We start from the raw sequence: 27281 nt of genomic DNA on the forward strand, positions 1-27281 counted from the left end.
TTCGAAGGGAGGCACAGGCTGGTTAGGACATTGGTTATGGCTCCGTCCCCCCTGGGGGGGACCGAAGAATGCACGGTCCTTCCCTCCTGGGCCCCTCCCTCCCCGGTCCCAAAAAAACCAGTCCTGGTCACGAGATTGGGGTCGATAAGTGTCGGGCCACATACAGGAGCGACCCCTCCTCCCATAGCGGACCTGCTGCCACCCTTCATCAGACATGATAGAGGGCTAAGTAAAGTTTTTTCAATATTTTTTTGTTGTTTTTTGTGTTTTTTAATTATTTTTTGAAGTTTTTTATTTTTTAGAAAAATCAAAAAAGAGAATAAAACTCTTAAAAACCAAAAATGCCCTGAAAAGGGTTCAAAAAACTAAAAGGTCCCTGAAAAGGGTTCAAAAAAAACTAAGCGTGTGCCACTGTGGCGACGTTTCGACCAAACATGGTCTTCTTCAGGCCTGGGCACACCCAAAACTAAAATAAGTCAGCTGCAGAAAAAGCGACTGTCTTCGTCGAAGGGCAGCAAAAGAATGAGCCTGGCCTGCAGGCTCACCCCTTAAATAAGCTCTGGCTCCGCCTCAACGGTTTCTAAAGTTTCAACAAAAAGAATAAGAAAAAGGAAAAGAAAACCCCATAGCTCAAATGAATTTTAAACGTTTTTAAACCTAACCCACAGCATTTAAATGAATTAAAACTACACCATATGAACTGACATGAACTAAATGGTGTGTATATACATAAAATAAAATTACTATTTACAGAAAAGGTTTTAAACTTAATATTTACACATCCATAACAAGTATTTATTTATTTATTTATTTATTTTTTTGTTTTTTATTTTTTTGTTTTTTACTTTTTACATATTGTTGTACAGATGTTCTACCAAGTATTTAACAAAATAGTGGGAGATGGGGGAAAGGGGAAGGGGATGGGACTAGGGTTAGGAATAGGAATAGGAATAGGGAAGGGGATTAGGGTTAGGATATAGGACAGGGGTTAGGACGATAGGTTAGGGTTAGGGCTAGGAGTGGGAAGTGGTTAGGGTTAGGGTAAGGAAACAGGGTTAGGGTTAGGGGTTAGGGGTTAGGTTAGGGGAAATTGAAACTCCTCCCTGCACGAGGAGGGCAGGAGTTGGTGCACGCTCCGCACCATGACCCTTCCCGAGACCCGTTACGTTGTCGCCACCCCATCTACCGTATCCGGCAGTCCCCAGGTCCGAATTGAGGTAAGTACCGTCCTTTTCTTTTTCAGGTTCAGGTAAGTACCAAATTATGTTTAATTTTGCCGAATTTGTGTTTTATTTGTCCTGTTCTTTAGGTTTTTTAACTGTTTTTTAATAAAATTTGTCTGTGCTCAATGAATTTAGTCTCTGTGTCGTTTTTGTTTCCAATTTTTAGGCTTTTAAACTGTTTTTATCCATAAATTATCCAATTTTTAGGTTGTAGATTTATGATAGTCAATTTTTTAGGTTTTGAATTTTTTAGGCCAGTAAATCAATATGTAAATGAAAAAACATCAAAAGAAATCCCCCCCCAAAAATAACAAGCTAAAATAACAAACTAAAACAACAAACAAAACCACTTTTTAGTGCTGACGCATGGCTGTAGCTACGTTTCGGCTGGATTGTGCCTTCTTCAGGCTGTGCACATGCGTCGCTGGCCAAATCAAAATGAAGAGACTCTTCTCTGCCCCTCCTTTTATATGTGCTGTGGCTCCTCCCTCCAGCAGCCGCTGAAAGTACCGGATGTACGTCACTTTGCTTTTTTTCTTTTTTTGTGTTTTTCTCTTTTTCTTTTTCTGGTTTTTCCTTTTTCTTTTTTCTTGCTGCTTACTTTTACTTAATCCTTTGCTTCCCTTCTTTCCTTCTCTCCTTTCCTACCTTTTCTTTGCCTTCTTCCTTTTGTCTCCTAATCCCTGCATCCCTTCCTTTTGCCTTAAAGTCCCTCCTTACTCTTCTCCCCTCCATTGACTTTCCTTTGACAGTCCCTGTTTTCTGGCCTCTATTTGTCTTTACTTTGGCTTTATTTCTTTGTCTTTGTGGCCCATCTATAATTTTCCCTCTCTTGGGGTATCATCATCCGCAACTGGGGATGGAATTGGGGTACCTGTACAAAGGGGTCAGCATTGGGGTTGGGGTTAAGGTCAGGGCTTAGGCTGGGGATGGGACTAGAGATAGGGCATTAGTCATGTGGCTAGGGTTAAGGTTAGGGTAAGAATGTGGGATGGGGATAGATCAGGCCGAATTGGCATTGGGATTGGGAATCAAATTTGGGGTCCAAATTAGGGGTCAGAGGAATTCAATTAGGCATCCTGAGCGAGATGCAAAATAGAGGTGAGGGGTAACCAGATAAGGAACGGAAATGGCTTCGGCAACGGGCCCCAGTCAATCTGGGAAACCCAGCGGGTCCATGGTAGGACCTGGCGGGTAAGGTTAGGGGAAATTGAAACTCCTCCCTGCACGAGGAGGGCAGGAGTTGGTGCACGCTCCGCACCATGACCCTTCCCGAGACCCGTTACGTTGTCGCCACCCCATCTACCGTATCCGGCAGTCCCCAGGTCCGAATTGAGGTAAGTACCGTCCTTTTCTTTTTCAGGTTCAGGTAAGTACCAAATTATGTTTAATTTTGCCGAATTTGTGTTTTATTTGTCCTGTTCTTTAGGTTTTAGGGTTAGGGTTAGGGTTAGGGTTAGGGTTAGGGTTAGGGTTAGGGTTAGGGTTAGGGGTTAGGTGAAAACAGGCCACCAAGGGCCTGGCAGGCACTGACCATCGTGGGGGCCGAGGGTTCTTGCCGGGAGGTGGAGACCCTGCCCGGGTGTTCCAAAAATTGCCCATATCTTGGGTTAACTGTCTTGGGGCCGTCGCGACGTTTCGGCTGAGTTGTGCCTTCTTCAGACTGGCCCGGTAATAATGACTCTTTTTATTTAGGTTCTTTCTCTTCCTTTTATTTAGGTTTTTTCAGGTAAGTATATTTTAACTTTACTTTTTCTTCTTTTTTTAGGTTCTGCGACAGGTAAGTATTTTTTTACTTTATTATTTCTTCTCCCTTCTTTTTTTAGGTTTTTTTCTTCCCTCTTTTTAGGTTTTTTGTTCAAAGTTGAATTTCAAACCCCCCCCTGGTTAGGGTAAGGGTTTGGGACAGGCAGGGGCATCTCCCACCCCCACGAGGCACGGGCAAAGTTAGGGGTTAGGTGAAAACAGGCCACCAAGGGCCTGGCAGGCACTGACCATCGTGGGGGCCGAGGGTTCTTGCCGGGAGGTGGAGACCCTGCCCGGGTGTTCCAAAAATTGCCCATATCTTGGGTTAACTGTCTTGGGGCCGTCGCGACGTTTCGGCTGAGTTGTGCCTTCTTCAGACTGGCCCGGTAATAATGACTCTTTTTATTTAGGTTCTTTCTCTTCCTTTTATTTAGGTTTTTTCAGGTAAGTATATTTTAACTTTACTTTTTCTTCTTTTTTTAGGTTCTGCGACAGGTAAGTATTTTTTTACTTTATTATTTCTTCTCCCTTCTTTTTTTAGGTTTTTTTCTTCCCTCTTTTTAGGTTTTTTGTTCAAAGTTGAATTTCAAACCCCCCCCTGGTTAGGGTAAGGGTTTGGGACAGGCAGGGGCATCTCCCACCCCCACGAGGCACGGGCAAAGTTAGGGGTTAGGTGAAAACAGGCCACCAAGGGCCTGGCAGGCACTGACCATCGTGGGGGCCGAGGGTTCTTGCCGGGAGGTGGAGACCCTGCCCGGGTGTTCCAAAAATTGCCCATATCTTGGGTTAACTGTCTTGGGGCCGTCGCGACGTTTCGGCTGAGTTGTGCCTTCTTCAGACTGGCCCGGTAATAATGACTCTTTTTATTTAGGTTCTTTCTCTTCCTTTTATTTAGGTTTTTTCAGGTAAGTATATTTTAACTTTACTTTTTCTTCTTTTTTTAGGTTCTGCGACAGGTAAGTATTTTTTTACTTTATTATTTCTTCTCCCTTCTTTTTTTAGGTTTTTTTCTTCCCTCTTTTTAGGTTTTTTGTTCAAAGTTGAATTTCAAACCCCCCCCTGGTTAGGGTAAGGGTTTGGGACAGGCAGGGGCATCTCCCACCCCCACGAGGCACGGGCAAAGTTAGGGGTTAGGTGAAAACAGGCCACCAAGGGCCTGGCAGGCACTGACCATCGTGGGGGCCGAGGGTTCTTGCCGGGAGGTGGAGACCCTGCCCGGGTGTTCCAAAAATTGCCCATATCTTGGGTTAACTGTCTTGGGGCCGTCGCGACGTTTCGGCTGAGTTGTGCCTTCTTCAGACTGGCCCGGTAATAATGACTCTTTTTATTTAGGTTCTTTCTCTTCCTTTTATTTAGGTTTTTTCAGGTAAGTATATTTTAACTTTACTTTTTCTTCTTTTTTTAGGTTCTGCGACAGGTAAGTATTTTTTTACTTTATTATTTCTTCTCCCTTCTTTTTTTAGGTTTTTTTCTTCCCTCTTTTTAGGTTTTTTGTTCAAAGTTGAATTTCAAACCCCCCCCTGGTTAGGGTAAGGGTTTGGGACAGGCAGGGGCATCTCCCACCCCCACGAGGCACGGGCAAAGTTAGGGGTTAGGTGAAAACAGGCCACCAAGGGCCTGGCAGGCACTGACCATCGTGGGGGCCGAGGGTTCTTGCCGGGAGGTGGAGACCCTGCCCGGGTGTTCCAAAAATTGCCCATATCTTGGGTTAACTGTCTTGGGGCCGTCGCGACGTTTCGGCTGAGTTGTGCCTTCTTCAGACTGGCCCGGTAATAATGACTCTTTTTATTTAGGTTCTTTCTCTTCCTTTTATTTAGGTTTTTTCAGGTAAGTATATTTTAACTTTACTTTTTCTTCTTTTTTTAGGTTCTGCGACAGGTAAGTATTTTTTTACTTTATTATTTCTTCTCCCTTCTTTTTTTAGGTTTTTTTCTTCCCTCTTTTTAGGTTTTTTGTTCAAAGTTGAATTTCAAACCCCCCCCTGGTTAGGGTAAGGGTTTGGGACAGGCAGGGGCATCTCCCACCCCCACGAGGCACGGGCAAAGTTAGGGGTTAGGTGAAAACAGGCCACCAAGGGCCTGGCAGGCACTGACCATCGTGGGGGCCGAGGGTTCTTGCCGGGAGGTGGAGACCCTGCCCGGGTGTTCCAAAAATTGCCCATATCTTGGGTTAACTGTCTTGGGGCCGTCGCGACGTTTCGGCTGAGTTGTGCCTTCTTCAGACTGGCCCGGTAATAATGACTCTTTTTATTTAGGTTCTTTCTCTTCCTTTTATTTAGGTTTTTTCAGGTAAGTATATTTTAACTTTACTTTTTCTTCTTTTTTTAGGTTCTGCGACAGGTAAGTATTTTTTTACTTTATTATTTCTTCTCCCTTCTTTTTTTAGGTTTTTTTCTTCCCTCTTTTTAGGTTTTTTGTTCAAAGTTGAATTTCAAACCCCCCCCTGGTTAGGGTAAGGGTTTGGGACAGGCAGGGGCATCTCCCACCCCCACGAGGCACGGGCAAAGTTAGGGGTTAGGTGAAAACAGGCCACCAAGGGCCTGGCAGGCACTGACCATCGTGGGGGCCGAGGGTTCTTGCCGGGAGGTGGAGACCCTGCCCGGGTGTTCCAAAAATTGCCCATATCTTGGGTTAACTGTCTTGGGGCCGTCGCGACGTTTCGGCTGAGTTGTGCCTTCTTCAGACTGGCCCGGTAATAATGACTCTTTTTATTTAGGTTCTTTCTCTTCCTTTTATTTAGGTTTTTTCAGGTAAGTATATTTTAACTTTACTTTTTCTTCTTTTTTTAGGTTCTGCGACAGGTAAGTATTTTTTTACTTTATTATTTCTTCTCCCTTCTTTTTTTAGGTTTTTTTCTTCCCTCTTTTTAGGTTTTTTGTTCAAAGTTGAATTTCAAACCCCCCCCTGGTTAGGGTAAGGGTTTGGGACAGGCAGGGGCATCTCCCACCCCCACGAGGCACGGGCAAAGTTAGGGGTTAGGTGAAAACAGGCCACCAAGGGCCTGGCAGGCACTGACCATCGTGGGGGCCGAGGGTTCTTGCCGGGAGGTGGAGACCCTGCCCGGGTGTTCCAAAAATTGCCCATATCTTGGGTTAACTGTCTTGGGGCCGTCGCGACGTTTCGGCTGAGTTGTGCCTTCTTCAGACTGGCCCGGTAATAATGACTCTTTTTATTTAGGTTCTTTCTCTTCCTTTTATTTAGGTTTTTTCAGGTAAGTATATTTTAACTTTACTTTTTCTTCTTTTTTTAGGTTCTGCGACAGGTAAGTATTTTTTTACTTTATTATTTCTTCTCCCTTCTTTTTTTAGGTTTTTTTCTTCCCTCTTTTTAGGTTTTTTGTTCAAAGTTGAATTTCAAACCCCCCCCTGGTTAGGGTAAGGGTTTGGGACAGGCAGGGGCATCTCCCACCCCCACGAGGCACGGGCAAAGTTAGGGGTTAGGTGAAAACAGGCCACCAAGGGCCTGGCAGGCACTGACCATCGTGGGGGCCGAGGGTTCTTGCCGGGAGGTGGAGACCCTGCCCGGGTGTTCCAAAAATTGCCCATATCTTGGGTTAACTGTCTTGGGGCCGTCGCGACGTTTCGGCTGAGTTGTGCCTTCTTCAGACTGGCCCGGTAATAATGACTCTTTTTATTTAGGTTCTTTCTCTTCCTTTTATTTAGGTTTTTTCAGGTAAGTATATTTTAACTTTACTTTTTCTTCTTTTTTTAGGTTCTGCGACAGGTAAGTATTTTTTTACTTTATTATTTCTTCTCCCTTCTTTTTTTAGGTTTTTTTCTTCCCTCTTTTTAGGTTTTTTGTTCAAAGTTGAATTTCAAACCCCCCCCTGGTTAGGGTAAGGGTTTGGGACAGGCAGGGGCATCTCCCACCCCCACGAGGCACGGGCAAAGTTAGGGGTTAGGTGAAAACAGGCCACCAAGGGTTAGGGGGTTAGGGTTAGGGGTTAGGGGTTAGGGGTTAGGGTTAGGGTTAGGGTTAGGGTAGGGGAATTGATTCCTCCTACGAGGGTAGAAGGAAGGTGCACGGGCCATCCCACGGGAGAACCCCCGATCCCTGTCTGGGTTCTCAAGGAAGGGACGTTGGCGTCGCCTTCCGTAGCGGACTACTTGCCACTCGTCCGCCATGACGAGTTGTTTCTTAATTTACTATTGTAAATATAAATGAAATAAAACAAACTTGTTTTTAAACAACTAAAAGAAAGCCCAAAGGCTTCAAAAACCCTTAAAATAAAACACCGTAAATTCGGTTCCAAACAACTAAAAGAGAGCCCAAAGGCTTAAAAATCCCTTAAACTAAAATACCGTAAATTCGGTCCCAAACAACGAAAAGAGAGCCCGAAGGCTTAAAAGTCCCTTAAAAGAAAACCGTGTATTCGGTTGTTTAGTATAAACAAAAATAAAAAATTCTGCAAACAACTAAAAGAGAGCACCGGGGCTTGAAAATCCCTAAAAACAAAAAAACCGTGTGTTCCGGTTGAAAAAAATCAAACGTGCCTCAGGCAACGTTTCGACCCTAAAAGGTCTTCCTCAGGCCTGTGAGGCACGAAAGAAAATAAAACCAACAAAAATCCAAGCGCTCAAAACAATGGCTGGCTGCTGGAGATGTGCACTGTTTGGCCGTCGAAAGCAGAATGAGCTCTCTCTCCTGCCTGCGCTCCTTTTATATCCTCTGGTCTGTTGTACGATTTAAACCGTTCGTTTTAAATGTTTTTCCAGTTTCCCTGTGTCCTTTTAAAATTAGGGCTTGACATTACACTAAAATGAATTACACAACATGAATTGAAATTATACACTATTTAAATTAACTTATTTATTTATTTATTTATTAGCGTGAGTGCCTTTTTAATATTTGAGTGTATAATTGTATATTTATACTTTGACAGTACAATAATGAATTTACTGTCATTAATTCAACCCCTTTTCAGAAGATTAAAATATTTAAATATTCCCACCTGATATTAGGGTTGGACATAAAGCCAATTGGGGTTATTAGGGGAAGGGGAAAGGTTAGGGTTAGGGAAAGGGAACATGGGTGGGGTTAGGGTTAGGGGAAGGGAAGGGGTTGGGGTTAGGGAAAGGTAGTGGGAGGGGATAGGAGGTAAAGGGGAAGAGGGGGAGTGGTTAGGGTTAGGAAAAGGATCCGGATTGGGGATAAGGGGATGGGATAATAGAAATTTGGACCAGACCAGGGCACATTTCAAGTAGGGTTGGACAAAGAACTGGGATCCGGAGTTGGGTCAAATTGGAAATTAGGGTTAGGGTTAGGGTTAGGGTTAGGGGGGTTAGGGGTTAGGGGTTAGGGGGTTAGGGGGTTAGGGTTAGGGTTAGGGTTAGGGTTAGGGGTTAGGGGGTTAGGGTTAGGGGAGAAATAAGTTGGGAGTCCGGTCCCCGAAGGGGGCCGGGCTCCAATGCACTGGCCATGCCTGCTCCCGTCCCAGGCGGCAAGGTCCCCCACGGCTTTTTATTGTATTATCTTTTTATAGTCTCATTAATTTGATTTTAAAGTAATATTTAGGACACATCATCAGTAGTGGACCCTGGAATCATTGGATGTTTCGGCCATTATCACTAGACATCCTCCTCCAAGGAAGGCCCTGCCAAGGTTGATCACGCCTTGGAGTGTGTCATCAATTAAATAAGACAATAGTCATTAATTAATGCCTTTCTGGGCTTTAATTTTTAAAGTTTCCTAATAGTAATTAAGTAATGCCTTTCTGGGCTTTAATTTTTAAAGTTTCCAAGAGGCCAATCGGGCCCTGTCAGGTTCAATCGCCTTTTAGAGAGTTAATTAGGCCCTATTTGGGTTCATGGCAATCTAACGTATGTCCGTGACTTTGAGAATTTCACTCAAGAGCCACCCCGGGCGGTCTGCGCTTGGGGGGACGAAGGCAGTGTCCAAAGGTCGCCTGCGAATGCCCCAGCCGCGGAGACGTGGAGGTCTCCGATTGATTGCATGTCTGCACTTGGGGGGACGAAGGCAGTGCCCGAAGGCCGCCTGCGACTACCCCAGCCACGGAGACGCGGAGGTCTCCGATTGATTGCATGATCCATATGTCCTGCTCAACTCACAATTATTAGCTTTTAGCTTCTGCAGGTTTAAAGTACTAATAATTATTGACTTTTAGCTTCTGCAAGTTTAGAGTATTAATATCATCTCATAAATGCTTCTCCTTCAGTCGTTTCCTATATTTGTTATCATGTATTCTCACATACCTGCACCTTGTCCTTCGAATGAGGTTTCCTCCCTGGTCTGTCTGCCACCTGCTCCCTGTGCTCCATGTGCTCTGCCTGGTCTGACTTCCTGGTTCCCATCATGCACTTGATCGATCTCCAGGGCAACCACTGTTGTGTCCTTGAACTGTCATCATTAGCTTTAGCCATAGCATAATGTTAGCTTCCATATTAGCATCCATGAAACTCAATATAAAGATGACTAGTCCCATGTACAAATTGTACTTTATCATGTGTCACTGTCATACAATTGTTAGCATTAGCTTAGCACCTTGGCTTTCTTGTTAGCATTAGTTTAGCATTTTAGTTTTCTTTGTTTTTATTGTTTTAATGGCACCCCCTTCTCACATTCCTTTTTTGGTTTTCTTTGTTTTTATTGTTTTAATGGCACCCCCTCATCATATTTCCTTTCCAGCATCAGCTAAGCACCTTGGCTTTCTTGTTAGCACTGGCTTAGCACTCTAGCTTTCTTTGTTTTTATTGTTTCAATGGCACCCCCTCATCATATTTCCTTTCCAGCATCAGCTAAGCACCTTGGCTTTCTTGTTAGCACTGGCTTAGCACTCTAGCTTTCTTTGTTTTTATTGTTTTAATGGCACCCCCATCTCACATTCCTTTTTTGGTTTTCTTTGTAAGTGGTTAGGTTTAGGATTGGGAGGGGGTCGGGACACCCCCAGCCCAGTGAAGAAAGCCCCCAGGGAACCTCACGCTACCCAGGTGGGTGGACAGGCGGCACGGGCTGGATAGGGGAGAAATAAGTTGGGAGTCCGGTCCCCGAAGGGGGCCGGGCTCCAATGCACTGGCCATGCCTGCTCCCGTCCCAGGCGGCAAGGTCCCCCACGGCTTTTTATTGTATTATCTTTTTATAGTCTCATTAATTTGATTTTAAAGTAATATTTAGGACACATCATCAGTAGTGGACCCTGGAATCATTGGATGTTTCGGCCATTATCACTAGACATCCTCCTCCAAGGAAGGCCCTGCCAAGGTTGATCACGCCTTGGAGTGTGTCATCAATTAAATAAGACAATAGTCATTAATTAATGCCTTTCTGGGCTTTAATTTTTAAAGTTTCCTAATAGTAATTAAGTAATGCCTTTCTGGGCTTTAATTTTTAAAGTTTCCAAGAGGCCAATCGGGCCCTGTCAGGTTCAATCGCCTTTTAGAGAGTTAATTAGGCCCTATTTGGGTTCATGGCAATCTAACGTATGTCCGTGACTTTGAGAATTTCACTCAAGAGCCACCCCGGGCGGTCTGCGCTTGGGGGGACGAAGGCAGTGTCCAAAGGTCGCCTGCGAATGCCCCAGCCGCGGAGACGTGGAGGTCTCCGATTGATTGCATGTCTGCACTTGGGGGGACGAAGGCAGTGCCCGAAGGCCGCCTGCGACTACCCCAGCCACGGAGACGCGGAGGTCTCCGATTGATTGCATGATCCATATGTCCTGCTCAACTCACAATTATTAGCTTTTAGCTTCTGCAGGTTTAAAGTACTAATAATTATTGACTTTTAGCTTCTGCAAGTTTAGAGTATTAATATCATCTCATAAATGCTTCTCCTTCAGTCGTTTCCTATATTTGTTATCATGTATTCTCACATACCTGCACCTTGTCCTTCGAATGAGGTTTCCTCCCTGGTCTGTCTGCCACCTGCTCCCTGTGCTCCATGTGCTCTGCCTGGTCTGACTTCCTGGTTCCCATCATGCACTTGATCGATCTCCAGGGCAACCACTGTTGTGTCCTTGAACTGTCATCATTAGCTTTAGCCATAGCATAATGTTAGCTTCCATATTAGCATCCATGAAACTCAATATAAAGATGACTAGTCCCATGTACAAATTGTACTTTATCATGTGTCACTGTCATACAATTGTTAGCATTAGCTTAGCACCTTGGCTTTCTTGTTAGCATTAGTTTAGCATTTTAGTTTTCTTTGTTTTTATTGTTTTAATGGCACCCCCTTCTCACATTCCTTTTTTGGTTTTCTTTGTTTTTATTGTTTTAATGGCACCCCCTCATCATATTTCCTTTCCAGCATCAGCTAAGCACCTTGGCTTTCTTGTTAGCACTGGCTTAGCACTCTAGCTTTCTTTGTTTTTATTGTTTCAATGGCACCCCCTCATCATATTTCCTTTCCAGCATCAGCTAAGCACCTTGGCTTTCTTGTTAGCACTGGCTTAGCACTCTAGCTTTCTTTGTTTTTATTGTTTTAATGGCACCCCCATCTCACATTCCTTTTTTGGTTTTCTTTGTAAGTGGTTAGGTTTAGGATTGGGAGGGGGTCGGGACACCCCCAGCCCAGTGAAGAAAGCCCCCAGGGAACCTCACGCTACCCAGGTGGGTGGACAGGCGGCACGGGCTGGATAGGGGAGAAATAAGTTGGGAGTCCGGTCCCCGAAGGGGGCCGGGCTCCAATGCACTGGCCATGCCTGCTCCCGTCCCAGGCGGCAAGGTCCCCCACGGCTTTTTATTGTATTATCTTTTTATAGTCTCATTAATTTGATTTTAAAGTAATATTTAGGACACATCATCAGTAGTGGACCCTGGAATCATTGGATGTTTCGGCCATTATCACTAGACATCCTCCTCCAAGGAAGGCCCTGCCAAGGTTGATCACGCCTTGGAGTGTGTCATCAATTAAATAAGACAATAGTCATTAATTAATGCCTTTCTGGGCTTTAATTTTTAAAGTTTCCTAATAGTAATTAAGTAATGCCTTTCTGGGCTTTAATTTTTAAAGTTTCCAAGAGGCCAATCGGGCCCTGTCAGGTTCAATCGCCTTTTAGAGAGTTAATTAGGCCCTATTTGGGTTCATGGCAATCTAACGTATGTCCGTGACTTTGAGAATTTCACTCAAGAGCCACCCCGGGCGGTCTGCGCTTGGGGGGACGAAGGCAGTGTCCAAAGGTCGCCTGCGAATGCCCCAGCCGCGGAGACGTGGAGGTCTCCGATTGATTGCATGTCTGCACTTGGGGGGACGAAGGCAGTGCCCGAAGGCCGCCTGCGACTACCCCAGCCACGGAGACGCGGAGGTCTCCGATTGATTGCATGATCCATATGTCCTGCTCAACTCACAATTATTAGCTTTTAGCTTCTGCAGGTTTAAAGTACTAATAATTATTGACTTTTAGCTTCTGCAAGTTTAGAGTATTAATATCATCTCATAAATGCTTCTCCTTCAGTCGTTTCCTATATTTGTTATCATGTATTCTCACATACCTGCACCTTGTCCTTCGAATGAGGTTTCCTCCCTGGTCTGTCTGCCACCTGCTCCCTGTGCTCCATGTGCTCTGCCTGGTCTGACTTCCTGGTTCCCATCATGCACTTGATCGATCTCCAGGGCAACCACTGTTGTGTCCTTGAACTGTCATCATTAGCTTTAGCCATAGCATAATGTTAGCTTCCATATTAGCATCCATGAAACTCAATATAAAGATGACTAGTCCCATGTACAAATTGTACTTTATCATGTGTCACTGTCATACAATTGTTAGCATTAGCTTAGCACCTTGGCTTTCTTGTTAGCATTAGTTTAGCATTTTAGTTTTCTTTGTTTTTATTGTTTTAATGGCACCCCCTTCTCACATTCCTTTTTTGGTTTTCTTTGTTTTTATTGTTTTAATGGCACCCCCTCATCATATTTCCTTTCCAGCATCAGCTAAGCACCTTGGCTTTCTTGTTAGCACTGGCTTAGCACTCTAGCTTTCTTTGTTTTTATTGTTTCAATGGCACCCCCTCATCATATTTCCTTTCCAGCATCAGCTAAGCACCTTGGCTTTCTTGTTAGCACTGGCTTAGCACTCTAGCTTTCTTTGTTTTTATTGTTTTAATGGCACCCCCATCTCACATTCCTTTTTTGGTTTTCTTTGTAAGTGGTTAGGTTTAGGATTGGGAGGGGGTCGGGACACCCCCAGCCCAGTGAAGAAAGCCCCCAGGGAACCTCACGCTACCCAGGTGGGTGGACAGGCGGCACGGGCTGGATAGGGGAGAAATAAGTTGGGAGTCCGGTCCCCGAAGGGGGCCGGGCTCCAATGCACTGGCCATGCCTGCTCCCGTCCCAGGCGGCAAGGTCCCCCACGGCTTTTTATTGTATTATCTTTTTATAGTCTCATTAATTTGATTTTAAAGTAATATTTAGGACACATCATCAGTAGTGGACCCTGGAATCATTGGATGTTTCGGCCATTATCACTAGACATCCTCCTCCAAGGAAGGCCCTGCCAAGGTTGATCACGCCTTGGAGTGTGTCATCAATTAAATAAGACAATAGTCATTAATTAATGCCTTTCTGGGCTTTAATTTTTAAAGTTTCCTAATAGTAATTAAGTAATGCCTTTCTGGGCTTTAATTTTTAAAGTTTCCAAGAGGCCAATCGGGCCCTGTCAGGTTCAATCGCCTTTTAGAGAGTTAATTAGGCCCTATTTGGGTTCATGGCAATCTAACGTATGTCCGTGACTTTGAGAATTTCACTCAAGAGCCACCCCGGGCGGTCTGCGCTTGGGGGGACGAAGGCAGTGTCCAAAGGTCGCCTGCGAATGCCCCAGCCGCGGAGACGTGGAGGTCTCCGATTGATTGCATGTCTGCACTTGGGGGGACGAAGGCAGTGCCCGAAGGCCGCCTGCGACTACCCCAGCCACGGAGACGCGGAGGTCTCCGATTGATTGCATGATCCATATGTCCTGCTCAACTCACAATTATTAGCTTTTAGCTTCTGCAGGTTTAAAGTACTAATAATTATTGACTTTTAGCTTCTGCAAGTTTAGAGTATTAATATCATCTCATAAATGCTTCTCCTTCAGTCGTTTCCTATATTTGTTATCATGTATTCTCACATACCTGCACCTTGTCCTTCGAATGAGGTTTCCTCCCTGGTCTGTCTGCCACCTGCTCCCTGTGCTCCATGTGCTCTGCCTGGTCTGACTTCCTGGTTCCCATCATGCACTTGATCGATCTCCAGGGCAACCACTGTTGTGTCCTTGAACTGTCATCATTAGCTTTAGCCATAGCATAATGTTAGCTTCCATATTAGCATCCATGAAACTCAATATAAAGATGACTAGTCCCATGTACAAATTGTACTTTATCATGTGTCACTGTCATACAATTGTTAGCATTAGCTTAGCACCTTGGCTTTCTTGTTAGCATTAGTTTAGCATTTTAGTTTTCTTTGTTTTTATTGTTTTAATGGCACCCCCTTCTCACATTCCTTTTTTGGTTTTCTTTGTTTTTATTGTTTTAATGGCACCCCCTCATCATATTTCCTTTCCAGCATCAGCTAAGCACCTTGGCTTTCTTGTTAGCACTGGCTTAGCACTCTAGCTTTCTTTGTTTTTATTGTTTCAATGGCACCCCCTCATCATATTTCCTTTCCAGCATCAGCTAAGCACCTTGGCTTTCTTGTTAGCACTGGCTTAGCACTCTAGCTTTCTTTGTTTTTATTGTTTTAATGGCACCCCCATCTCACATTCCTTTTTTGGTTTTCTTTGTAAGTGGTTAGGTTTAGGATTGGGAGGGGGTCGGGACACCCCCAGCCCAGTGAAGAAAGCCCCCAGGGAACCTCACGCTACCCAGGTGGGTGGACAGGCGGCACGGGCTGGATAGGGGAGAAATAAGTTGGGAGTCCGGTCCCCGAAGGGGGCCGGGCTCCAATGCACTGGCCATGCCTGCTCCCGTCCCAGGCGGCAAGGTCCCCCACGGCTTTTTATTGTATTATCTTTTTATAGTCTCATTAATTTGATTTTAAAGTAATATTTAGGACACATCATCAGTAGTGGACCCTGGAATCATTGGATGTTTCGGCCATTATCACTAGACATCCTCCTCCAAGGAAGGCCCTGCCAAGGTTGATCACGCCTTGGAGTGTGTCATCAATTAAATAAGACAATAGTCATTAATTAATGCCTTTCTGGGCTTTAATTTTTAAAGTTTCCTAATAGTAATTAAGTAATGCCTTTCTGGGCTTTAATTTTTAAAGTTTCCAAGAGGCCAATCGGGCCCTGTCAGGTTCAATCGCCTTTTAGAGAGTTAATTAGGCCCTATTTGGGTTCATGGCAATCTAACGTATGTCCGTGACTTTGAGAATTTCACTCAAGAGCCACCCCGGGCGGTCTGCGCTTGGGGGGACGAAGGCAGTGTCCAAAGGTCGCCTGCGAATGCCCCAGCCGCGGAGACGTGGAGGTCTCCGATTGATTGCATGTCTGCACTTGGGGGGACGAAGGCAGTGCCCGAAGGCCGCCTGCGACTACCCCAGCCACGGAGACGCGGAGGTCTCCGATTGATTGCATGATCCATATGTCCTGCTCAACTCACAATTATTAGCTTTTAGCTTCTGCAGGTTTAAAGTACTAATAATTATTGACTTTTAGCTTCTGCAAGTTTAGAGTATTAATATCATCTCATAAATGCTTCTCCTTCAGTCGTTTCCTATATTTGTTATCATGTATTCTCACATACCTGCACCTTGTCCTTCGAATGAGGTTTCCTCCCTGGTCTGTCTGCCACCTGCTCCCTGTGCTCCATGTGCTCTGCCTGGTCTGACTTCCTGGTTCCCATCATGCACTTGATCGATCTCCAGGGCAACCACTGTTGTGTCCTTGAACTGTCATCATTAGCTTTAGCCATAGCATAATGTTAGCTTCCATATTAGCATCCATGAAACTCAATATAAAGATGACTAGTCCCATGTACAAATTGTACTTTATCATGTGTCACTGTCATACAATTGTTAGCATTAGCTTAGCACCTTGGCTTTCTTGTTAGCATTAGTTTAGCATTTTAGTTTTCTTTGTTTTTATTGTTTTAATGGCACCCCCTTCTCACATTCCTTTTTTGGTTTTCTTTGTTTTTATTGTTTTAATGGCACCCCCTCATCATATTTCCTTTCCAGCATCAGCTAAGCACCTTGGCTTTCTTGTTAGCACTGGCTTAGCACTCTAGCTTTCTTTGTTTTTATTGTTTCAATGGCACCCCCTCATCATATTTCCTTTCCAGCATCAGCTAAGCACCTTGGCTTTCTTGTTAGCACTGGCTTAGCACTCTAGCTTTCTTTGTTTTTATTGTTTTAATGGCACCCCCATCTCACATTCCTTTTTTGGTTTTCTTTGTAAGTGGTTAGGTTTAGGATTGGGAGGGGGTCGGGACACCCCCAGCCCAGTGAAGAAAGCCCCCAGGGAACCTCACGCTACCCAGGTGGGTGGACAGGCGGCACGGGCTGGATAGGGGAGAAATAAGTTGGGAGTCCGGTCCCCGAAGGGGGCCGGGCTCCAATGCACTGGCCATGCCTGCTCCCGTCCCAGGCGGCAAGGTCCCCCACGGCTTTTTATTGTATTATCTTTTTATAGTCTCATTAATTTGATTTTAAAGTAATATTTAGGACACATCATCAGTAGTGGACCCTGGAATCATTGGATGTTTCGGCCATTATCACTAGACATCCTCCTCCAAGGAAGGCCCTGCCAAGGTTGATCACGCCTTGGAGTGTGTCATCAATTAAATAAGACAATAGTCATTAATTAATGCCTTTCTGGGCTTTAATTTTTAAAGTTTCCTAATAGTAATTAAGTAATGCCTTTCTGGGCTTTAATTTTTAAAGTTTCCAAGAGGCCAATCGGGCCCTGTCAGGTTCAATCGCCTTTTAGAGAGTTAATTAGGCCCTATTTGGGTTCATGGCAATCTAACGTATGTCCGTGACTTTGAGAATTTCACTCAAGAGCCACCCCGGGCGGTCTGCGCTTGGGGGGACGAAGGCAGTGTCCAAAGGTCGCCTGCGAATGCCCCAGCCGCGGAGACGTGGAGGTCTCCGATTGATTGCATGTCTGCACTTGGGGGGACGAAGGCAGTGCCCGAAGGCCGCCTGCGACTACCCCAGCCACGGAGACGCGGAGGTCTCCGATTGATTGCATGATCCATAAGTCCTGCTCAACTCACAATTATTAGCTTTTAGCTTCTGCAGGTTTAAAGTACTAATATCATCAGGTTCAATCGCATTTTAGAGAGCTAATGAGGCCCTATTTGGGTTTATGGAAATTTAACGTATGTCCGTGGCTTTGAAAATTTCACTCATTAACTCACAATTATTGACTTTTAGCTTCTGCAAGTTTAGAGTATTAATATCATCTCATAAATGCTTCTCCTTCAGTCGTTTCCTATATTTGTTATCATGTATTCTCACATACCTGCACCTTGTCCTTCGAATGAGGTTTCCTCCCTGGTCTGTCTGCCACCTGCTCCCTGTGCTCCATGTGCTCTGCCTGGTCTGACTTCCTGGTTCCCATCATGCACTTGATCGATCTCCAGGGCAACCACTGTTGTGTCCTTGAACTGCCATCATTAGCTTTAGCCATAGCATAATGTTAGCTTCCATATTAGCATCCATGAAACTCAATATAAAGATGACTAGTCCCATGTACAAATTGTACTTTATCATGTGTCACTGTCATACAATTGTTAGCATTAGCTTAGCACCTTGGCTTTCTTGTTAGCATTAGTTTAGCACTTTAGTTTTCTTTGTTTTTATTGTTTTAATGGCACCCCCTTCTCACATTCCTTTTTTGGTTTTCTTTGTTTTTATTGTTTTAATGGCACCCCCTCATCATATTTCCTTTCCAGCATCAGCTAAGCACCTTGGCTTTCTTGTTAGCACTGGCTTAGCACTCTAGCTTTCTTTGTCTTTCTTGTTTCAATGGCACCCCCTCATCATATTTCCTTTCCAGCATCAGCTAAGCACCTTGGCTTTCTTGTTAGCACTGGCTTAGCACTCTAGCTTTCTTTGTTTTTATTGTTTTAATGGCACCCCCATCTCACATTCCTTTTTTGGTTTTCTTTGTAAGTGGTTAGGTTTAGGATTGGGAGGGGGTCGGGACACCCCCAGCCCAGTGAAGAAAGCCCCCAGGGAACCTCACGCTACCCAGGTGGGTGGACAGGCGGCACGGGCTGGATAGGGGAGAAATAAGTTGGGAGTCCGGTCCCCGAAGGGGGCCGGGCTCCAATGCACTGGCCATGCCTGCTCCCGTCCCAGGCGGCAAGGTCCCCCACGGCTTTTTATTGTATTATCTTTTTATAGTCTCATTAATTTGATTTTAAAGTAATATTTAGGACACATCATCAGTAGTGGACCCTGGAATCATTGGATGTTTCGGCCATTATCACTAGACATCCTCCTCCAAGGAAGGCCCTGCCAAGGTTGATCACGCCTTGGAGTGTGTCATCAATTAAATAAGACAATAGTCATTAATTAATGCCTTTCTGGGCTTTAATTTTTAAAGTTTCCTAATAGTAATTAAGTAATGCCTTTCTGGGCTTTAATTTTTAAAGTTTCCAAGAGGCCAATCGGGCCCTGTCAGGTTCAATCGCCTTTTAGAGAGTTAATTAGGCCCTATTTGGGTTCATGGCAATCTAACGTATGTCCGTGACTTTGAGAATTTCACTCAAGAGCCACCCCGGGCGGTCTGCGCTTGGGGGGACGAAGGCAGTGTCCAAAGGTCGCCTGCGAATGCCCCAGCCGCGGAGACGTGGAGGTCTCCGATTGATTGCATGTCTGCACTTGGGGGGACGAAGGCAGTGCCCGAAGGCCGCCTGCGACTACCCCAGCCACGGAGACGCGGAGGTCTCCGATTGATTGCATGATCCATATGTCCTGCTCAACTCACAATTATTAGCTTTTAGCTTCTGCAGGTTTAAAGTACTAATAATTATTGACTTTTAGCTTCTGCAAGTTTAGAGTATTAATATCATCTCATAAATGCTTCTCCTTCAGTCGTTTCCTATATTTGTTATCATGTATTCTCACATACCTGCACCTTGTCCTTCGAATGAGGTTTCCTCCCTGGTCTGTCTGCCACCTGCTCCCTGTGCTCCATGTGCTCTGCCTGGTCTGACTTCCTGGTTCCCATCATGCACTTGATCGATCTCCAGGGCAACCACTGTTGTGTCCTTGAACTGTCATCATTAGCTTTAGCCATAGCATAATGTTAGCTTCCATATTAGCATCCATGAAACTCAATATAAAGATGACTAGTCCCATGTACAAATTGTACTTTATCATGTGTCACTGTCATACAATTGTTAGCATTAGCTTAGCACCTTGGCTTTCTTGTTAGCATTAGTTTAGCATTTTAGTTTTCTTTGTTTTTATTGTTTTAATGGCACCCCCTTCTCACATTCCTTTTTTGGTTTTCTTTGTTTTTATTGTTTTAATGGCACCCCCTCATCATATTTCCTTTCCAGCATCAGCTAAGCACCTTGGCTTTCTTGTTAGCACTGGCTTAGCACTCTAGCTTTCTTTGTTTTTATTGTTTCAATGGCACCCCCTCATCATATTTCCTTTCCAGCATCAGCTAAGCACCTTGGCTTTCTTGTTAGCACTGGCTTAGCACTCTAGCTTTCTTTGTTTTTATTGTTTTAATGGCACCCCCATCTCACATTCCTTTTTTGGTTTTCTTTGTAAGTGGTTAGGTTTAGGATTGGGAGGGGGTCGGGACACCCCCAGCCCAGTGAAGAAAGCCCCCAGGGAACCTCACGCTACCCAGGTGGGTGGACAGGCGGCACGGGCTGGATAGGGGAGAAATAAGTTGGGAGTCCGGTCCCCGAAGGGGGCCGGGCTCCAATGCACTGGCCATGCCTGCTCCCGTCCCAGGCGGCAAGGTCCCCCACGGCTTTTTATTGTATTATCTTTTTATAGTCTCATTAATTTGATTTTAAAGTAATATTTAGGACACATCATCAGTAGTGGACCCTGGAATCATTGGATGTTTCGGCCATTATCACTAGACATCCTCCTCCAAGGAAGGCCCTGCCAAGGTTGATCACGCCTTGGAGTGTGTCATCAATTAAATAAGACAATAGTCATTAATTAATGCCTTTCTGGGCTTTAATTTTTAAAGTTTCCTAATAGTAATTAAGTAATGCCTTTCTGGGCTTTAATTTTTAAAGTTTCCAAGAGGCCAATCGGGCCCTGTCAGGTTCAATCGCCTTTTAGAGAGTTAATTAGGCCCTATTTGGGTTCATGGCAATCTAACGTATGTCCGTGACTTTGAGAATTTCACTCAAGAGCCACCCCGGGCGGTCTGCGCTTGGGGGGACGAAGGCAGTGTCCAAAGGTCGCCTGCGAATGCCCCAGCCGCGGAGACGTGGAGGTCTCCGATTGATTGCATGTCTGCACTTGGGGGGACGAAGGCAGTGCCCGAAGGCCGCCTGCGACTACCCCAGCCACGGAGACGCGGAGGTCTCCGATTGATTGCATGATCCATATGTCCTGCTCAACTCACAATTATTAGCTTTTAGCTTCTGCAGGTTTAAAGTACTAATAATTATTGACTTTTAGCTTCTGCAAGTTTAGAGTATTAATATCATCTCATAAATGCTTCTCCTTCAGTCGTTTCCTATATTTGTTATCATGTATTCTCACATACCTGCACCTTGTCCTTCGAATGAGGTTTCCTCCCTGGTCTGTCTGCCACCTGCTCCCTGTGCTCCATGTGCTCTGCCTGGTCTGACTTCCTGGTTCCCATCATGCACTTGATCGATCTCCAGGGCAACCACTGTTGTGTCCTTGAACTGTCATCATTAGCTTTAGCCATAGCATAATGTTAGCTTCCATATTAGCATCCATGAAACTCAATATAAAGATGACTAGTCCCATGTACAAATTGTACTTTATCATGTGTCACTGTCATACAATTGTTAGCATTAGCTTAGCACCTTGGCTTTCTTGTTAGCATTAGTTTAGCATTTTAGTTTTCTTTGTTTTTATTGTTTTAATGGCACCCCCTTCTCACATTCCTTTTTTGGTTTTCTTTGTTTTTATTGTTTTAATGGCACCCCCTCATCATATTTCCTTTCCAGCATCAGCTAAGCACCTTGGCTTTCTTGTTAGCACTGGCTTAGCACTCTAGCTTTCTTTGTTTTTATTGTTTCAATGGCACCCCCTCATCATATTTCCTTTCCAGCATCAGCTAAGCACCTTGGCTTTCTTGTTAGCACTGGCTTAGCACTCTAGCTTTCTTTGTTTTTATTGTTTTAATGGCACCCCCATCTCACATTCCTTTTTTGGTTTTCTTTGTAAGTGGTTAGGTTTAGGATTGGGAGGGGGTCGGGACACCCCCAGCCCAGTGAAGAAAGCCCCCAGGGAACCTCACGCTACCCAGGTGGGTGGACAGGCGGCACGGGCTGGATAGGGGAGAAATAAGTTGGGAGTCCGGTCCCCGAAGGGGGCCGGGCTCCAATGCACTGGCCATGCCTGCTCCCGTCCCAGGCGGCAAGGTCCCCCACGGCTTTTTATTGTATTATCTTTTTATAGTCTCATTAATTTGATTTTAAAGTAATATTTAGGACACATCATCAGTAGTGGACCCTGGAATCATTGGATGTTTCGGCCATTATCACTAGACATCCTCCTCCAAGGAAGGCCCTGCCAAGGTTGATCACGCCTTGGAGTGTGTCATCAATTAAATAAGACAATAGTCATTAATTAATGCCTTTCTGGGCTTTAATTTTTAAAGTTTCCTAATAGTAATTAAGTAATGCCTTTCTGGGCTTTAATTTTTAAAGTTTCCAAGAGGCCAATCGGGCCCTGTCAGGTTCAATCGCCTTTTAGAGAGTTAATTAGGCCCTATTTGGGTTCATGGCAATCTAACGTATGTCCGTGACTTTGAGAATTTCACTCAAGAGCCACCCCGGGCGGTCTGCGCTTGGGGGGACGAAGGCAGTGTCCAAAGGTCGCCTGCGAATGCCCCAGCCGCGGAGACGTGGAGGTCTCCGATTGATTGCATGTCTGCACTTGGGGGGACGAAGGCAGTGCCCGAAGGCCGCCTGCGACTACCCCAGCCACGGAGACGCGGAGGTCTCCGATTGATTGCATGATCCATATGTCCTGCTCAACTCACAATTATTAGCTTTTAGCTTCTGCAGGTTTAAAGTACTAATAATTATTGACTTTTAGCTTCTGCAAGTTTAGAGTATTAATATCATCTCATAAATGCTTCTCCTTCAGTCGTTTCCTATATTTGTTATCATGTATTCTCACATACCTGCACCTTGTCCTTCGAATGAGGTTTCCTCCCTGGTCTGTCTGCCACCTGCTCCCTGTGCTCCATGTGCTCTGCCTGGTCTGACTTCCTGGTTCCCATCATGCACTTGATCGATCTCCAGGGCAACCACTGTTGTGTCCTTGAACTGTCATCATTAGCTTTAGCCATAGCATAATGTTAGCTTCCATATTAGCATCCATGAAACTCAATATAAAGATGACTAGTCCCATGTACAAATTGTACTTTATCATGTGTCACTGTCATACAATTGTTAGCATTAGCTTAGCACCTTGGCTTTCTTGTTAGCATTAGTTTAGCATTTTAGTTTTCTTTGTTTTTATTGTTTTAATGGCACCCCCTTCTCACATTCCTTTTTTGGTTTTCTTTGTTTTTATTGTTTTAATGGCACCCCCTCATCATATTTCCTTTCCAGCATCAGCTAAGCACCTTGGCTTTCTTGTTAGCACTGGCTTAGCACTCTAGCTTTCTTTGTTTTTATTGTTTCAATGGCACCCCCTCATCATATTTCCTTTCCAGCATCAGCTAAGCACCTTGGCTTTCTTGTTAGCACTGGCTTAGCACTCTAGCTTTCTTTGTTTTTATTGTTTTAATGGCACCCCCATCTCACATTCCTTTTTTGGTTTTCTTTGTAAGTGGTTAGGTTTAGGATTGGGAGGGGGTCGGGACACCCCCAGCCCAGTGAAGAAAGCCCCCAGGGAACCTCACGCTACCCAGGTGGGTGGACAGGCGGCACGGGCTGGATAGGGGAGAAATAAGTTGGGAGTCCGGTCCCCGAAGGGGGCCGGGCTCCAATGCACTGGCCATGCCTGCTCCCGTCCCAGGCGGCAAGGTCCCCCACGGCTTTTTATTGTATTATCTTTTTATAGTCTCATTAATTTGATTTTAAAGTAATATTTAGGACACATCATCAGTAGTGGACCCTGGAATCATTGGATGTTTCGGCCATTATCACTAGACATCCTCCTCCAAGGAAGGCCCTGCCAAGGTTGATCACGCCTTGGAGTGTGTCATCAATTAAATAAGACAATAGTCATTAATTAATGCCTTTCTGGGCTTTAATTTTTAAAGTTTCCTAATAGTAATTAAGTAATGCCTTTCTGGGCTTTAATTTTTAAAGTTTCCAAGAGGCCAATCGGGCCCTGTCAGGTTCAATCGCCTTTTAGAGAGTTAATTAGGCCCTATTTGGGTTCATGGCAATCTAACGTATGTCCGTGACTTTGAGAATTTCACTCAAGAGCCACCCCGGGCGGTCTGCGCTTGGGGGGACGAAGGCAGTGTCCAAAGGTCGCCTGCGAATGCCCCAGCCGCGGAGACGTGGAGGTCTCCGATTGATTGCATGTCTGCACTTGGGGGGACGAAGGCAGTGCCCGAAGGCCGCCTGCGACTACCCCAGCCACGGAGACGCGGAGGTCTCCGATTGATTGCATGATCCATATGTCCTGCTCAACTCACAATTATTAGCTTTTAGCTTCTGCAGGTTTAAAGTACTAATAATTATTGACTTTTAGCTTCTGCAAGTTTAGAGTATTAATATCATCTCATAAATGCTTCTCCTTCAGTCGTTTCCTATATTTGTTATCATGTATTCTCACATACCTGCACCTTGTCCTTCGAATGAGGTTTCCTCCCTGGTCTGTCTGCCACCTGCTCCCTGTGCTCCATGTGCTCTGCCTGGTCTGACTTCCTGGTTCCCATCATGCACTTGATCGATCTCCAGGGCAACCACTGTTGTGTCCTTGAACTGTCATCATTAGCTTTAGCCATAGCATAATGTTAGCTTCCATATTAGCATCCATGAAACTCAATATAAAGATGACTAGTCCCATGTACAAATTGTACTTTATCATGTGTCACTGTCATACAATTGTTAGCATTAGCTTAGCACCTTGGCTTTCTTGTTAGCATTAGTTTAGCATTTTAGTTTTCTTTGTTTTTATTGTTTTAATGGCACCCCCTTCTCACATTCCTTTTTTGGTTTTCTTTGTTTTTATTGTTTTAATGGCACCCCCTCATCATATTTCCTTTCCAGCATCAGCTAAGCACCTTGGCTTTCTTGTTAGCACTGGCTTAGCACTCTAGCTTTCTTTGTTTTTATTGTTTCAATGGCACCCCCTCATCATATTTCCTTTCCAGCATCAGCTAAGCACCTTGGCTTTCTTGTTAGCACTGGCTTAGCACTCTAGCTTTCTTTGTTTTTATTGTTTTAATGGCACCCCCATCTCACATTCCTTTTTTGGTTTTCTTTGTAAGTGGTTAGGTTTAGGATTGGGAGGGGGTCGGGACACCCCCAGCCCAGTGAAGAAAGCCCCCAGGGAACCTCACGCTACCCAGGTGGGTGGACAGGCGGCACGGGCTGGATAGGGGAGAAATAAGTTGGGAGTCCGGTCCCCGAAGGGGGCCGGGCTCCAATGCACTGGCCATGCCTGCTCCCGTCCCAGGCGGCAAGGTCCCCCACGGCTTTTTATTGTATTATCTTTTTATAGTCTCATTAATTTGATTTTAAAGTAATATTTAGGACACATCATCAGTAGTGGACCCTGGAATCATTGGATGTTTCGGCCATTATCACTAGACATCCTCCTCCAAGGAAGGCCCTGCCAAGGTTGATCACGCCTTGGAGTGTGTCATCAATTAAATAAGACAATAGTCATTAATTAATGCCTTTCTGGGCTTTAATTTTTAAAGTTTCCTAATAGTAATTAAGTAATGCCTTTCTGGGCTTTAATTTTTAAAGTTTCCAAGAGGCCAATCGGGCCCTGTCAGGTTCAATCGCCTTTTAGAGAGTTAATTAGGCCCTATTTGGGTTCATGGCAATCTAACGTATGTCCGTGACTTTGAGAATTTCACTCAAGAGCCACCCCGGGCGGTCTGCGCTTGGGGGGACGAAGGCAGTGTCCAAAGGTCGCCTGCGAATGCCCCAGCCGCGGAGACGTGGAGGTCTCCGATTGATTGCATGTCTGCACTTGGGGGGACGAAGGCAGTGCCCGAAGGCCGCCTGCGACTACCCCAGCCACGGAGACGCGGAGGTCTCCGATTGATTGCATGATCCATATGTCCTGCTCAACTCACAATTATTAGCTTTTAGCTTCTGCAGGTTTAAAGTACTAATAATTATTGACTTTTAGCTTCTGCAAGTTTAGAGTATTAATATCATCTCATAAATGCTTCTCCTTCAGTCGTTTCCTATATTTGTTATCATGTATTCTCACATACCTGCACCTTGTCCTTCGAATGAGGTTTCCTCCCTGGTCTGTCTGCCACCTGCTCCCTGTGCTCCATGTGCTCTGCCTGGTCTGACTTCCTGGTTCCCATCATGCACTTGATCGATCTCCAGGGCAACCACTGTTGTGTCCTTGAACTGTCATCATTAGCTTTAGCCATAGCATAATGTTAGCTTCCATATTAGCATCCATGAAACTCAATATAAAGATGACTAGTCCCATGTACAAATTGTACTTTATCATGTGTCACTGTCATACAATTGTTAGCATTAGCTTAGCACCTTGGCTTTCTTGTTAGCATTAGTTTAGCATTTTAGTTTTCTTTGTTTTTATTGTTTTAATGGCACCCCCTTCTCACATTCCTTTTTTGGTTTTCTTTGTTTTTATTGTTTTAATGGCACCCCCTCATCATATTTCCTTTCCAGCATCAGCTAAGCACCTTGGCTTTCTTGTTAGCACTGGCTTAGCACTCTAGCTTTCTTTGTTTTTATTGTTTCAATGGCACCCCCTCATCATATTTCCTTTCCAGCATCAGCTAAGCACCTTGGCTTTCTTGTTAGCACTGGCTTAGCACTCTAGCTTTCTTTGTTTTTATTGTTTTAATGGCACCCCCATCTCACATTCCTTTTTTGGTTTTCTTTGTAAGTGGTTAGGTTTAGGATTGGGAGGGGGTCGGGACACCCCCAGCCCAGTGAAGAAAGCCCCCAGGGAACCTCACGCTACCCAGGTGGGTGGACAGGCGGCACGGGCTGGATAGGGGAGAAATAAGTTGGGAGTCCGGTCCCCGAAGGGGGCCGGGCTCCAATGCACTGGCCATGCCTGCTCCCGTCCCAGGCGGCAAGGTCCCCCACGGCTTTTTATTGTATTATCTTTTTATAGTCTCATTAATTTGATTTTAAAGTAATATTTAGGACACATCATCAGTAGTGGACCCTGGAATCATTGGATGTTTCGGCCATTATCACTAGACATCCTCCTCCAAGGAAGGCCCTGCCAAGGTTGATCACGCCTTGGAGTGTGTCATCAATTAAATAAGACAATAGTCATTAATTAATGCCTTTCTGGGCTTTAATTTTTAAAGTTTCCTAATAGTAATTAAGTAATGCCTTTCTGGGCTTTAATTTTTAAAGTTTCCAAGAGGCCAATCGGGCCCTGTCAGGTTCAATCGCCTTTTAGAGAGTTAATTAGGCCCTATTTGGGTTCATGGCAATCTAACGTATGTCCGTGACTTTGAGAATTTCACTCAAGAGCCACCCCGGGCGGTCTGCGCTTGGGGGGACGAAGGCAGTGTCCAAAGGTCGCCTGCGAATGCCCCAGCCGCGGAGACGTGGAGGTCTCCGATTGATTGCATGTCTGCACTTGGGGGGACGAAGGCAGTGCCCGAAGGCCGCCTGCGACTACCCCAGCCACGGAGACGCGGAGGTCTCCGATTGATTGCATGATCCATATGTCCTGCTCAACTCACAATTATTAGCTTTTAGCTTCTGCAGGTTTAAAGTACTAATAATTATTGACTTTTAGCTTCTGCAAGTTTAGAGTATTAATATCATCTCATAAATGCTTCTCCTTCAGTCGTTTCCTATATTTGTTATCATGTATTCTCACATACCTGCACCTTAGGGTTAGGGTTAGGGTTAGGGGTTAGGGTTAGGGGTTAGGGGTTAGGGTTAGGGTTAGGGTTAGGACATTGGTTATGGCTCCGTCCCCCCTGGGGGGGACCGAGAAATGCACGGTCCTTCCCTCCTGGGCCCCTCCCTCCCCGGTTCCAAAAAAACCAGTCCTGGTCTCGAGATTGGGGTCGATAAGTATCGGGCCGCAT

General features: G+C 45.0%; 1 long non-coding RNA gene across 1 annotated transcript; it reads right to left on the reverse strand.

Moving 5' to 3' along the window:
• Positions 1–9768: 9768 nt before the first annotated feature.
• On the reverse strand, positions 9769–27066 carry LOC146549915 (uncharacterized). Its single transcript, XR_014890535.1, has 2 exons — positions 18987–27066; positions 9769–17514 (listed from the first exon to the last, which is right to left on the reverse strand). It is a non-coding gene; the product is annotated as an uncharacterized LOC146549915 (long non-coding RNA).
• Between the last annotated feature and the right edge of the window lie 215 nt (positions 27067–27281).

This window comes from Mchenga conophoros, linkage group LG22 (genome assembly GCF_057382185.1).
Source record: "Mchenga conophoros isolate Kocher_MC1m ecotype Shallow Benthic linkage group LG22, M_conophoros_male_GT1.1, whole genome shotgun sequence".
NCBI classification, from domain to species: Eukaryota; Metazoa; Chordata; class Actinopteri; order Cichliformes; family Cichlidae; genus Mchenga; species Mchenga conophoros.